The following is an 11,263-nucleotide window of genomic DNA, read 5'->3' on the forward strand; positions in this document are numbered from 1 at the left end:
AGGTACGGTGATGACATTTTAGATACAACACCAAAGACATAATCCATGGAAGAAACAATTGATTGGGCAGCTCGACTTCATTAAAATTGAAAACTTCTGTCCTATAAGGCAATGTCAAAAGGATAAGACAAGCCACAGAATGAGAGAAGTCGTTGTAAAAGCCACATTTAATAAAGTACTGTTATCCAAAATATATAATCTTTAAGATTTGGCAATAAAAATAAAATCAAGAAACCAATTAAAACAAGCAACAGACACATTAACGAAATACAAACAAGAGACACACCCACACAAGGAAACGCCAAGTAAGAACACGGGAAGTCCTCCACATTAGGGAACAGCAGTAAGTTGCTACTGACCTGGAGGACACACCTGTTGGCATCTCCCAAACCTGCAACACTGACACCATCAGATGCTGGTGATGGTGTGAAGCAAGGGGAGCTCTCTTCCTTTGCTCGTGAGTGTGCACATGGTTCAGCCAAGGACTAATGTACCAATAAAAAGAGAAATCAGAAATAACTAAACATACGTCAATCATGGTAGAAGAATTTATAGCATAATTAGACAATTAGAATATCACAGAGCAGATGACATTGGATACACTGCAACGATGTACCATACCATGGATCTCTCTCCCGCCCCTCCTCTCTCCCTCCCCCTCCCCCTCCCCCTCCCCCCTCCCCCTCCCTTCTCCCTCTCCCTTTCCCTCCCCTCTCTCTGTCTGTCTGTCTGTCTGTCTCTCTCTGTCTCTGTCTCTCTCTCTCTCTCTCTCTCTCTCTCTGTCTCTGTCTCTCTGTCTCTCTCCTCTCTGTGTATGTTCCAATTGCATTAATATTTTCTTTAAAACTGGACCACAAAGCAAACCACACCAACTGGAGATGGCCCAACTATACAGCAAAGCAAGGTGGGACCTTCAGGAAAGTCAGTCTAGAGCTGTGACTGGGAAGGGGAGGGCTGGGGAGGAAGAAATGAGGCTGGGAGACTCCACAGGGAGACTCCTGGCAGTAAATGCTCTATTCCTTGACTCGGCCACTGGTTATCAGCGTTTATTTTGGGACTCTTCAGGTTAGTGTTCATCTGGGTTTGATATGTTTTTCTGTCTGTACTCTATTTCCACAAGGTTATAAAACAAGGTTCATTAAGAAACAGGTACCCATCCTTCAAAGAAACAAACATGACAGAGCTGGTCTCAAGTCTGGGCCTGAGTCATGGAGAGGGGATCCTCACTTAGTGGCCCAGGGATAAGTCATATTTCTGCTCCATGGAGGGTGGGCCTGCAGGAAAGGGAGGGGTTTCTTTAGCTACAATAAAATAGAGTTAGTGGCACGATTCCATGATTGGTTGGGGTCAAAAGTGGAGTTGGGAGCAGGTTAAGCACTCATCCCAGACCTGCCCAATGGTAGGTGGGCTGGCTTCATTCTAGGTGGAGAACCTTCTCTGTCTAGACTCCCCAGAATTCCGAGGAGACTGTGCCTGCCCCATTGTGATGTCACCAGTACCTGCCTCTGACCTCAGCCACCAGGACTTTCTAATATTGATCATTGATAGTGGCTGTGGGTGGTCTCCTTGAATTTCCCTTCTTCCTGGACAGAAGAACCAGGTCAAAGAGGCAGCTGCTGACTAAGAGCACCTACTAGGTGCAGCCTTGGTGAGTGGGGATCATGGAAAACTAACTAGGGATGGAGTTCAAGGCTGCCCTAGGAAGAGACAGGCCAGAGTTCCCCACTGAGAAAGAGCCAAGTGATTCCCAGGGTCTTCCACTTTGGTCCTCAGCCTGGGACATGACCATTTGTGTAAACTCAGTCCCCAGACCTTTAGCTCTCTACAGAGCTACAACTCCATGTCTGATTAGTCGGGAGACAGTATATTACTCTCTTACCTACTCAGGAAATCAAATTCCCTTCCCCTGTCAAGATGAATTAGAACAAGAAAAAGCCTGAGCCATTGACAGGAAACCAACCTTTTTTACTGGCTCTTCATTTGGCTGCTGGGGACAGGGTACCCTGGATAATGGGACTGTCCCTTTAGGATATAAATGGTGTCTTGGCTCCAAGTTGAAAATATTGTTCCTGTCAGCATCGTGAGTTCATATTCTGGGTCCTATAGGATCTGTAGCCTAACCCCTGTGACCTCTAGGCTGCTGTCTTGCAATTTTTCCCCAGGCCAGGAGGCATTAGGGACACCCTTGTATGCTTCCCCCACCTCTAAACCTAAAACCATTGGTGTGGTACTGTGAAAATCATGCAGTTAGTGGGCCTAGCCTACCTTTGTGGGTCTCTCCCTTCTTATTTTGAGCATCGCCAAGCAGTTACTTTGGCCTTGTATCGTCGTTCCTCGTTCTGGCCATCACAAGCATCCTTGACAATGAAGGTCTTTGTATGTGTAGCTCTTTGGGAGCCCAGGTGTGTGTTGCAGATGCAATGGCTTCTGGACATCAGGGGTCAGTTGCCGGGACTGACAAGGGTTACAGGACACTCTGACAGTGAAGTGGACTTCTTTGGCTGGGCTGGGAACTTTGCTTTCACTGGTTAGTGTCCCAGATTAACTAGGAGATCTTAAGAAGAGGATGTGGGCTTCATCCTCACAGCCAGAGAGAAGATTAAGTTACCAAGGTACTGTTCTAGACAATAGACATACAAATTCCTCATCCTATGAAGGTTAGTGCTAGTGATTGTGAATCAAAACCTCTGTTTTGTGACCCACCGAGGAAAGATGTGGCTTTCGGTGAACTAGTTTTTCTGGACGCTGAAGATTTTTCCTCTTCCACATACAAGCTTTATTTTAATTTCTCTTCATTGAGATTATTTGATTTATTTATTCAGTTCACATCCCAATATCAGCCCCCACTCTTCCCCCCCCCTGAGATTTCTTCTTAAATATATTGTTGTTCTCCTCTACAAAGAAAATACTCTGCAATTGGTTTAGCCTGGTCTCAGTGAGGCAGATAATGTTAATCTCAGCCCATTTCCAGTAGGATCCTACAATACTGTTCTGCCCTCCCAGCCCCCAGAATAGACTGTGAATGAAGCCACCTCTCTTGCTGCTAGTGACTTTTCTATTCTCCCCCCATTCCACCCCCCTCTCCCTCCCTCCCTCCCTCCCCCATCTCTCTCCCTCTCTCTCCCTCTTCCCCTCCCATCCCCATCCTCCCCCTCCCCTCCTCTCTTGTAAAACCTACTTATGACTGAGAGAGGTGCACTAGGCATGTGTGGACTCAGAGGACACTCTGTGAAGATGTCCTACCTTTACATGGGTTCTGGGGGTGGAGCTCAGGTCTCCAGGCTTCTGTAAAGATTGTCTTCGCCCACTGAGCCATCTTGCTGGCTCCATTCTTACCTTTCATTAGGCCATTCTCTTTCCGATATCCACCTGCTGATCTACCCTGAGTGTGAAGACCAAGCCTACTTACTTACTCAGTAGGTTTCCTGGTCACACTGGAGGCCCAGTGATAATGCTTTTTCTGACACCCCCCCCTTACATAGACAAGAGAAAATAAAAACAGCCCAGCATCCCAGGCCTAGACTCTACTCCAGGTCTTTAGAGTTTGGTTCTTCTAGGGAGCTAGCCCTAGCCAGCAGCATCAGAGTCACCCCTGCTGGCCAAGGATTTAGTCTGGAGCTGCAACTGGCTGGGGTGGGAGTGTGTGTGTGTGTGTGTGTGTGTGTGTGTGTGTTGGGGGGGTGGCTGCAGTGTGTAATCTCTGACACACTGGCTAAAGGTTCCAAACTTCAGAGATCTTCTGTTACAAGGGAGAGGGAAGGAGAAGGCTTGCTCTGGTTCATAGCAGCCATTCCTCCTGCATCTGCTGAAACAATGTGGCTATGTGTTTGATTGCTTCTCATTGCTGCAAAGGAATATCTGACAGACAGGAAGGGTTTGATCCAGTTTATCATGGTAGGGAAAGCACTGTATCCAGAAAGGCTCTGTCTGTGGCCAAGGGGATGGGGTTGGGCAGGGGAGAGGGGGGCTTGCCACAGTTTGTTCACGCCCTGGTGGACCATGGAGGCGAGAACTCAGGGCAAGACAGAGATGGTAAGGGCTTTCCAGGTGCACCCTCAGCAAGCTACTTCTGCTCACTAGGCACTCTTCCAGAAGTTTCACAATGTCCCCAAATGGTGCCACCGGTTGCAGACCAAGTATTCAAGCACATAAGATGGATAGATCGTAATGGGGAGCAAATGATGGGGAGCTCTATTGGAAGACAAGGTGCTCACGGGCAGGAAAAGCAGCTGACTTAGCCAGGCTGTTTCATTTCTGCTACTGAAAATCCTTTTGCTTCTTGATATCATTCTTGATCACGCTGAATTAAGGCGAGATTTTAGCAACACAATTACGAAGACTTGCATTTGTAGTGGTTCAGAGACGACGGCACAGGTCATAAGCACACCCCAATCCACAAGAGTGACAGCATCTGTGTCTTCAGTAAACAGGCACTAAATGCCAAATCCTCCACCAGTCATTTTCACACAGCTTCACCAAGAAGCTTCTACAAGCCTGACCCTCACCTGGACGGCCGGTATTTGCCTGGCTGGGATACCCAGTCACCTCTTCTTCCACTGTATCTGCCCGGTGTCTGTAAGGATGGCATTTAATGAAGTCCTGGACCACTGCATGATCCCCTGTCATACGATTAACATTTAGCTGGGCTCCTAGCCATGGGCTATGGCTTTTTGTTTGTCTGTCTGTCTGTTTTGTTTTTTTGTTTTTTTTTTTTGTATGGCCTAGTAATAACAGGTTCAATGATGAGGGAGCAATGAGGACAGTCAATGTTCTCAAGACACGTAATAAATCCTCATGCCCGACCCTGTAAATAATACGGTCATTGTTATTTACTCCATTTGATATGTGCAATGAGGAATTGCAGAGAGGTCAAGCCCTGTGCTTAGGTGCTCTAGCTGGGACCTGAGTTCAGACTCTAAGGATTGTTTTTTTTTTTTTCTTTTTTGGTTTTTTGAGACAGGGGGTCTCACACTCACAGAGATCCTCCTGCCTCTGCCTCCCAAGTGCTGGGATCAAAGGTATATGCTATCGTGTTTAGCCTGGGAACTCTTATTTTTTAATATTTATTTTAAAAATTATTATTTTTACTTATGTGCATTGTTATTTTGCCTTCTTGCATATCTGTGTTGGATCCCATGTCTGAGCTGGCATTACAGATGGTTATGAGCTGCCATGTATGGGAACTGAACCCATACATTATCCTCCAGAACAGCTAGAGTTCTTAACTGCTGGGCCATCTCTCCAGCCCCAGCTGGAGAATCTTTAAACAAGATTCTTCTCCTTTTCTGGGTTGTGTCTGTACCCATAAGCCCTTATTGAGAAGCCCAGTGAGAGGGTTAGAGCAGAGAGACTTAGACCTCAGTTAGCCCAGTCCTCTTGCAGAGGGAAAACAAAGACGGAGTGAGTTACTGACCACAGGACGGCAGCAGAGGCAGGATTAGAACTCAGCACTCAGCAGCAGTAGAATCAGCAATGGTCAAAGCCCTCCTGTGCCTTGAGGGGATAAACAAATGGAAGGGTAGGAACACACCAAGATACACCTTGACAGAGCCTGTCTAGAGCAGCTCAGCCTTGAGTTCTCAGGGCGTGGCTAGGTCAGAACAGCTAGAGGGTGGAGGGTGATAGGTGGGGGGACAGGGACATGGCATGGGAAGACCTAGCACAGGTTAGCTAGGGTATTAGTGCTCCTGGCTATGAAAACCCAGGAAGACATAGTTACCTTCTTTCCCCTCCTCCTGTGTCTCCTGATCTTGTCTCACAGGCTTCCTCCGTGGTCTTTTATATTGTTAACAGCTCTGACAAATATTTCACCATTATACAACATTATTCAATAGGGGCTCCTATCCATAATAAAATGTTTACTAAATAAGTGTGCCTGAGCCCTGGCCGAGAGGAGGAGGGAGGGATGCCCTCAGTGCTTACTTTGCATAGTGGTCTTGGGGTAAACACATGGCATCAGCCCCCAATTAAAAGCCTCTTTAGCATGGTAGGCAGGTCTTTGGCAAAGCTTGAGGTCCACTCGAAGAGTGTGGTCCTGACACAATGGACCGGCCTCATCCCACTCCTGTGGGCCTCCTGGGTGGGGTTGTGGTCAATTAATAGACCTTTCTTTTGTTGAAGAAGGAGTCAGCACTGAGCCATTCCCGGATATGGTCTTAGGGTGTGGCACGGTGTTACCTTGGTGAGGTTTGAATGTCTTTCCTTGCTTCTGGCTAGCTGGGCGAGGAGGCCTCAGAGGAGAGTTTGAGGCGTGGGAGAGGGTGGGTGGACAAGGCAGCTGCCAAGGCCCAGAGAGCCTCAGTTGTTGCAAACTGCAGCCAGGGAGCGGCAGCCTTGTGCATTCGGGATGGTCATGGTTTCTGGTAACTACAGGACTTCCAGGGCAGAGCCTTGGTCTCTGCTTATCTAGTCCGGGTTCCCCCACAGGTCAAAGCAGCGTTGGGCGGGGCCAAGGTTGCCTCCTACTGGGAGGAGCCGGGATGCCACTCCCGTGGTGATGCAGAGAGGAATTTGCTGACAGTCCCTTGCTAGGTGGAGCTGGCTTTACCAGGCCGCTAAAAAGAAGGAGGAGGACCCACCCGCAATCTTCTCTCAGGTAGAGTGTTGCCTGTCACTGATTCTGGTAGCCCGAGCTCCTCGCCTGGGGTTGGCAGTGGCCGTGAGGGCGCAGATGCGGTGAGCTGCCTGGAGAAGGGATGAGATCCGGGTCTTGGACCAGGGCGGGGGCGGGGAGGGATAGCTTGCTAGAGAGCTTTCGGCAACCTGGGACTGAACTGGAGGGATGGTAGTAAGGGAGACTGCGCCACATGCGGAGCACATTGGCTGTCTCTCGGCATGTACCTAAGAAAGGGTGGGCTAAGCCGCCCACTAGGAAGGGCCTTGGCTTAGGAGACCTGTCTTAACGGGATGCAGGAATGGAGGTGGGCGGGAGGCTTGCCTGGGTGGAGGGGGAAGGGGGGAGTCCCTGCCTCTTGTCTGAGTAGGTGGAAGTTCCTTTCAGGGCAGTTCCACCCCTATCCACCCAGGGACTCCCCAAGGGCCCTGCTGCCCACGCAATGGGCTGGGTTGGGAGGAAGCGATCCACTTCGCTGTTTCTGTGACCACAGCATCACTGATGGATTGTGTGTGGGTCCGGTTCTAAGCTGCGTGAGTTTCAAGGCGGCAGGGTCCTGGGAGCGAAGTAGGTCATCTTTCTCTATTTTTAAAGACAGGATCTGCTTCCAATCTCAACTTAAAAGAAACTTTGGGTTTGGATGAAGATCTTGGGGAAACTGGGGTCCAGGGGTGCTTTGACTTGCCGGAAGTCACTTGGTAGCTACACAGAGCTGGGCTCCCCAGCACAATCTCACCGTCCCCTCCAATCCCCCCCACAGCCGAGGAATAGGGGCTTGTCTTACTCTCTAGATCCCAATCCTCTCAGCATCCCCCTCTCCTCATCCCTGGGGATACAGAGAGTTACAACTTAAGGAGGCTTGGGGAGACAGTTGTAGACACCTGCAGGGGTTGGAATCGATCAGGAAGAAACTGCTAAGAACTACTGTGTAGAAGGGGTGATGGGTCAGTTCTGTGGGTTCAGGAAAATAATGAGGTGGCTTTTAGTGGCAGAGGAAGTTTCTAGGTCTCTGTGTCATGTGCCACCTCCTTGATGGAGGCCCAAGGAAAGCCCCAAGGGGGTGAGATGGTGCTGAAGGAGGGGAACTCTTACTTCAAGAGGCCGTGGTACTTGTTCCCAGAAGGGTGATGTGGTTGTCTGTGGGGACACCTTCTCATGGCTTTCTTTCTTCTTATTGTCCTCTCTGATCACTGCACCCCCAAAGTAGACTCCATTTAATCTGCTGCCATCCTGGTTGGGTGTCTCAGGCCATCTTGTCCTTCCTCTCCCTGGGGCAAATGCCTTTTTTCTTGTGGTAACTGAGGCAGGGAGCAAGCTTTGGTATTTTAGAACCGGAATCAGCTTGTGTGCAGAGGCACAGTGGGTACAAGGGGGCGCTCTGCTTCTCCTGCCTGCACACCTTAGCACAGGCTGAAGAGCTTTTTTATTCTTTGCTTCTCCTCCACCCCCCACCCCTGCTGCCCAAGCCCTGGGAGATGAGGGTGTGAATCTCCCTTGCTGGATAGGGCTGATATGAGCAGATCCTATCGGAATGTTTGCTGGTTACTTGGTAAGGAAGTAGCTTGAAGGAGTGAGCTGAGGTCACATGATTACCTCGCCAGCATGTCCCCACAGAGGTATACTGTCTTGTGAATCCATCAGAGCCAAAGACAGATGTCTGTCCTGCCTGTGCAACTGTAAGAGCAGCTCTGAACATGAACGCAGCTGCGAACTGTAGAAAGGGGACCTGCTGTCTCTCTGAGAGCCCAACAGGACAAGAGGCTCTGACTCTGTGTATGTGGAGTAAAAGGTGTTATTATGTGCCTGGCCACTTTCCAGAGATACCCTCTGGTACAGAGTCCTTGGAGCTGGGCTGCAGAGAGGGGAACGTGCGTTGGACTGCTAGCTGGTCACTGGAATTCTCTGGGGGGTGATCTGTGGGAAAGGATGGACTCTCAAGAAAACAATATTGGATCCAGATGCTTGGGGGGGGTGACAATATAATGCCAGAAGGACCCATCCACCTCCCCTGGCACCTCCACTGGGGCCCTTCTTCAGGAGACAGGCAGCTGTTCACAGCCTAGGAAGCACTCTCTCACCCTTGCCATGAAAGACCAGGCTTCAAAAGGTCCCATGGTAGCCCCAGGTCATGGGAGAAGAATCAGGACCGTAGAACCGAGGGCCTGTTCTGGACCAAGAACCCCTATTTGTTTGCACTCTGTCCCAAGTTACCCTACCTGACAGCTGGGTACGAAGTTACTTTCTCCAGATGGGTGGGAGGGCTTTGAAAACGAGTCAAGCATTTAATATGGAAAGAAATATTATTCTGGGATACGCTGGCCTACGTGGAAGCCATCTGTTTCCTGCCTTGATGGAGAAACTATAGCCATTCCTTTTATGTAGGATGTCCCCTTTCTCCGAAGCCAGTCTAGGGTCTCTTCCACTCTTAGACACCCCACCCCAATCCACTTCTGGCTTTTGAGGACTCTTCTTCCTCCTTCTCAGGTAACTAATATTAACATATTTAGCAGGGTTGCTACCCAGAGATGCTGATGTCTAGACTCACCCTGGGCTTCCCTACAGACTTTCACCCTCCTGCTGGCCCTTTCTGGGAGTCGGCTGGTTGAAGAATTATAGCGATAATGCATGGGAAGGGCTGAGATCCCTTTGCAGTGTTCAGACTGAGGGAGCCCACGTAGCATCCAGACCATGGGCAGGCTCTTACTGAGAAAGGCTGTAATGAAAGTGCTCATGGGAAGTGCTGAGCAATTGACTGAGATCAGCTTTTAGTGCCCTGTCTTGCCTGACCTGCCCCCCCACCCCCCTTCTCTAGGGAGAGCAAGGGGTTGAACAGTTTACTTGCCCACTAGCATGAGTGTACACCCCCAACTTTACTTTCCCGCCCATGGTTGGCAGTGCCACCGGGGGAGCTAAGACGGGCCACTGAGATAAATGTGTGGGCATAGCATGGAAGATGAGTCTTTGTTTCAGAGCTCTCTGGATTTCTCAGGGCCAACCCAGGGTAGCCCCTTAGGAACATCCCGAGGCTAGAAGTTCATGTGCTGTGTTTCCGGAACAGGCAATGCCTCCAAGCTTCCATGTTCCTTGCCAGCATCCCTAAGGCTAGGCAATCCAGGCAGCCAAGTCAGGCAAGGGGGAGGGGCACCCCACCACCACCTCCTGCTAGTGTCTGGTCATCGGTGATTCTCTCCGGGAAACAGAAGTGTAGTGCAGACCCACTTAGACAATGAGGACCTGGCTCCAGGTTTCCCAGGATCCTGGCTTACACTTGCCCTACCCATCCATCTGCTGTCTCATACCAGTCCCTTCAAGAGGTGAGCTATTGAATGAAGCGCATGAGTGTTGGCATGCCTCTGTGCTTTCATTCCTGCAGAGTCAGGACCTCTGGTGTCCTTAGAGGGTCAGAGACAGAAAGACTATGCCAGCTTCCAGTGGGAAACCAAGCCGTCCCCTTCTCATCCCTGGTCACTGGCTATTAAGGTAGACTGACCAAGAGAAGAGGCCCTGAATATGGACACCTGCACACTGTAGCCGCGTCTTCTCGGGACTGTGCCCAGCCAGGTGAACACTGGGTTCAGGCCATGCCCTGGTTCAAGAGGAAGGGAGTCTAAGGTCTTTGGAGATTCAGGGGAGCAGCACAGTTCTGTGGCCAATCGAGGATGTGGTTGGGTTATTGATAATGGGCCACTGTCACCTCGGGTGTCCAAGTGACAGTTGGTCATAGCACGAAAATGCTGCAAAGAACAGCTGGATATGTAGTCAGAGCCCAGTGGAGTGACCAGCTATGTGTGGTAGGGCTTCAGCATGGAGGAATTGTCACATGTGACAGTGTCCAAAGGTTTCTTGGGGCTAGGTTTCTACCCGAATCATTACTTGCTTGTTCATTCCCATGAGGTCAGTCTTCATTTGCAGGGCTGGGAAACCCTGTGTAGAGGCCTCAGGAAGATGGAGGGAGAAGGTAGAGGGAGGTCACTGTATGGTGCTTGGTGATTAAGTCCCCTTTCCATCAAATCTCTAGGGACATTTGGGATGTCAGGCCTTGTTCTGTTGGCACCATGAAATGTCCAGTGACGAGTGGCTGGCTATGCAAATTCCTCAAGGCACCGTTAGAATTGTACTATTCCCTTCAGAAAAGCGTCAGGTCCCTGAAGGTCCAGGAGAAGGGGGTCGTTCAGGAATCTGAAGGCATGTGGGTGGCAGGGTGGGAGAGATACTGCATAGTGTTACTAAGTCAGGGACCCCGCCTTGCCAGGGTCACGTGTGTCTAGGTATGAACCAGGTCAGGCCTGGGAAGACTGCAGGCATGAGACGAGGGATCAGCACCCGAGGTCTTGCTGCTCTGTGGTTTCTTGTGCCTGGTTATTACTTCTGAGACCTCCCTAGGCTCCAGAGAAGTGGATCAAGTGAACATTCACTTGAGGAGAAAGCAGAGGCTGTGGGAGGTGGTGTGAACCACAGTCTTACACATGTGGCCACAAGGGTCTGAGTCCAGTGTACAGAGGTTTGACACTAGCATACAGGGGCCTGTCTCCTATGTACGGGCATCTGACTCCAGTGTGCAGAAGTACACAGTGCTTACCTCTGCTGTGCTGTTGGCTTTGCTGAAGCTGCTTGGGACCCAAGGACTTGGAAGTGAAGGTTGCTGGTTTG

At 50.1% G+C, this 11,263-nt stretch overlaps 1 protein-coding gene across 29 annotated transcripts in view; it reads left to right on the top strand.

Annotated features, from left to right (window-relative positions):
* Positions 1 to 662: 662 nt before the first annotated feature.
* The window catches only part of Tmem63c (transmembrane protein 63c), a 71,993-nt gene continuing 61,392 nt past the window's right edge, over positions 663 to 11,263 (top strand). For 16 of the 29 annotated variants that reach the window (XR_015621942.1, XR_015621939.1, XR_015621935.1 and 13 more), the window contains exon 1: positions 6,491 to 6,595. The gene's annotated coding sequence lies outside the window, so the exon portion shown is untranslated. 29 annotated transcript variants of the gene reach the window in all.

This window comes from Rattus norvegicus, chromosome 6 (assembly GCF_021556685.1).
Source record: "Rattus norvegicus strain SHRSP/BbbUtx chromosome 6, alternate assembly SHRSP_T2T, whole genome shotgun sequence".
In the NCBI taxonomy this organism is placed as follows: Eukaryota; Metazoa; Chordata; class Mammalia; order Rodentia; family Muridae; genus Rattus; species Rattus norvegicus.